The sequence below is a fragment of the Austrofundulus limnaeus genome, unplaced genomic scaffold, assembly GCF_001266775.1.
Source record: "Austrofundulus limnaeus strain Quisiro unplaced genomic scaffold, Austrofundulus_limnaeus-1.0 Scaffold1387, whole genome shotgun sequence".
NCBI lineage: Eukaryota > Metazoa > Chordata > Actinopteri > Cyprinodontiformes > Rivulidae > Austrofundulus > Austrofundulus limnaeus.
The window spans coordinates 28,305-31,664 of record NW_013953789.1 but is presented as its reverse complement, the minus strand read 5'-3'; the positions used below and the strand labels follow the sequence as shown (position 1 = coordinate 31,664).

The 3,360-nt window shown below is 32.0% G+C and overlaps 1 protein-coding gene across 1 annotated transcript in view; it reads right to left on the bottom strand.

Moving 5' to 3' along the window:
• LOC106535217 (C-type lectin domain family 4 member M) overlaps positions 1-3,059 on the bottom strand; it is a 4,423-nt gene extending 1,364 nt beyond the window's left edge. Inside the window, exons 1-2 of the mRNA XM_014032169.1 lie at positions 3,014-3,059; positions 832-951 (exon numbers count right to left, since the gene is read on the bottom strand). The gene's annotated coding sequence lies outside the window, so the exon portion shown is untranslated. The remainder of the gene's footprint in view (positions 1-831; positions 952-3,013) is intronic.
• Between the last annotated feature and the right edge of the window lie 301 nt (positions 3,060-3,360).

The window sequence follows — 3,360 nt, the reverse complement described above, 5'->3', positions numbered from 1 at the left end:
ATATATATGTATATATCTTTGAGCTATGAATCCACAAGTTACAAAATTACATGTTTTCAAATAAAAACTTAAAATTGCACTGTCTATTTTAGACCCCTAAAATAAAAAATATTGGAGTGGATTTTTGACACTTCAACATTTCACCTTATCTAGAGTTTTCTCTGCCACAATTTGCAAAAGTCCATGATTAAACTGATAAACAGAAAGAAAATGTGGTCAGTCAAATCTAATAGTAATATGTATTTGTATCAAATACCCCTTCTCACAATGCAGTGAGCACAGAAAACAATGAAATGGTCTATGGTCAGGTGTAGGCTGGAATGATTTGATTAAATATTAAGTCATAAGGCTTGACCCATTTAGTTGAGTTGTCTTCAGTGTACCTTTTAAAGTCAGAAGTTGATTAAAATGAACTCGACTGACCTCTATGTTATATAGGCCTATTTATAAGTAAAGTGAATATGATAAAGACGAGTTGTACAAACATTTAACCTGGTTGGGTTTGTTCTTTAGTTTGCACTGTAATGTTCATTCTAAGCTAATTGGTGATGCTAGTTAGCTCCAGCTCCAAGTTGTGATTATCTAAAAACACAGAATGTGGTGTGATTGTTTTGCAGCAAAGTAATAAATTTAACCAGATTTTTTTGGGTAGAAAATGTATGCTACGTCAAACAGAAAACTCAAACCTGCTGAGTTAAAATTGTTCAGGGTTAACTGAGTCGTAATATGCATTAAGTTACTAATTGGATATATTTAACCCAGCATTATATTGTGTGCACACGGTTCTTGATGATTAAATAGGTTTGTTCATGAGTGAACTGCAGGACTTACAACGAATCAAGATGCCAATGAGTCCAAAAAGCAAAATGACACTAAGTATCCCAAAGCACCAGGCCAACTTTGGACAGCACTGATATCTGCCATCTATTTCCTTTTCAGGCACAAGTCCTGCTGAGGTGAAACAGACAATAACACATGATTGTCAATGAAGTATTGCAGTGTTTCTGGTTTAACATTTGTTTTAATTAACATAAACTTCTGTCCTAAAGATCCCACATTGTATGTAAATAAAACTATTTGCCTCTCTAGAAAAAGCCATTCAAATTTCAAAAACAGTTCCCTAAGTGTAGAATATTAAATTTAAATATCAGGTTTGCTTCAGCAGTTGGAAGAAAAAAACAGACAAAGCTTTATGATTTCTAAACTGCTTCTCCATTAGTACCAGGAAAAGTACGATATCTGTTGCAGATATTACAGAAGTATTACTTGTGCTTTTTCCTCTAAACAATTTACCAGTTGCACCAGGTGTTTGTTTGGGTGTTTTGTCACCCACTTTCACTTCATCATACAAAGTCTCCTCCACTTTTGTTTCTGAAAGGTTTAAATGTTAAAGTTGAAATTTCAAGTTTCTGTCAAGTTATTCTTAACAAAGCATAAAGTACAGTATTTTCAACCATTTCTAAACCAGACATGTGTATTAAAGTACTTTTATTTCGTCACAGTACTTTTGAGGATCTGTAATTTTTCCAAGTCTTTTTGATAATTGTAACTTTTATTTTTATTTTGTTACATTCAAAACATAAAAAATTATACTTTTATTTCTTTACTTTGAAATGTAACATCTTGTTACATATTACAAATTTAAATGTGACCAGAACTAATCATGAAAGTAGTTGTTTATGCATTTTAAAAAGTAAAGAGTTTAATTAACTTAACCAAGTTATACCAACTAGTTCTATTAAATTAAGTCGAGCAAGTGTAAAGGAATTTATAAAGAAAATGTGTAAATTGCTTTACATTTGCTTAGTTTGGTTTAGTGGAAACCGATGACATAACATGATTAAGTAAACTCAACACTTCATTTCTAAGTGTGTAAAATTCTTTCCCGATTATTGTGAGCAGTTTTGTGACTTTTACTTGAGTCATATCAGTGAAATTCCTTTCTTTTTTCTCAAAGGAACTTTCTGTTTCTAGATTTTTACTCAGTTAATTTTTCAAGTACTTCTCACTCAAATTTCACATGAATTGCAGTCATCAAAATGTTAAAAAAAAAACATGTCCCAAAAAACAGTGTCTAATAATCCAGTTACAGTTTCAGCTTGTTTTTTCTTATTTACAAGACATTATTTAATTAATCAGTTCATTATAACCTGTTGTGAAAAAAGGTGCAATTTTGATCAGCTTTTCACCATTTGTTTTACTGGTCTCTCCCTAAAACCACTGATAAACCCGATGCCACCAGGGTATTTTCATCTTGTTTTTCTCTAATACCTTTGTGTTTTTAATGAAACCTCCAGATGTTTTTTCAATTCACTGCTCACCATTTGTTTCCCTTTTTTCATTTGCTTCATTGTGCAACTTGACTCCATCATACACAGTCTTCTCCTCTTCTGCTAAAAAATGTTAAAGTTAGTATTTCGTGAATAGAATAGAAATAGCCTTTATTGTCCAGCCGAGGGGAAATTCAGGTATCACAGCAGCATCAGTACAGAGGTTCACACACTAGTTACTTTACAAACTATAGACAGTGCACAAAAAATAACACTAACTAGCAATGATACAACTACTAACTATAAAAATATAATATGAAGGATTGTGCAAAAATAAAAAAGATATGTTTTGTTTTAGAGACTGTAGAATCATCAGAATTTGCCTATTTTCAGTGCAAAACAATACAGATGTGCAATTACAGCAGAATTATTTTTAAAGTTTAAAATGAGTAATAACAGCAAATGTTTGCTCAGATTATTAATTATATAAATGAATAAGTAGTGCAATTGATTTTTCAGATGAGTAATGACAATGAATAGCTTGTTAATAACATGCTTGTTCATTCATTAATTTCATGATTAACTGTGGCTTCATTTTAATTATTAGTGCCTTTACTTGTTTCTCTGGTTTACAGTCCGATCAAAATAAAGTGAAGAAAAACAGATCTTAAGCTGAGTTTTTCTTCAGAAGAATTAAGCACTTCACCTATACTTAAAAAAACAAAGACAAGATTATTTCTTACCTTTAGGATGTGATTGTTTTTTACTTTTAAATAACACTGAAGCATAGTGAACTTCTTCCTCTGCCATTGCTCCAAACCTAGCAGTTCAGTCTGACTTGATAGCCTGACCGCAACTGAGCAACAGACTGTTTAGAGGAAGTGAGAATATTTTTGATGAGAGTCAGTGTCTTTCAGTAAGCTTCTGCATTTGGATCAGAAAGTTATTTGCATCCACCACAAGTCTGAACACAGACTTCAAACCGCAGAGATTATGTCCTTCCTTGCACAGTGGGCAGATACATTTTCACACAGTTATGTGTACTTTCCACACCTTACGTTTAAAAAAATGTAACAAGTAGAAAGTCATT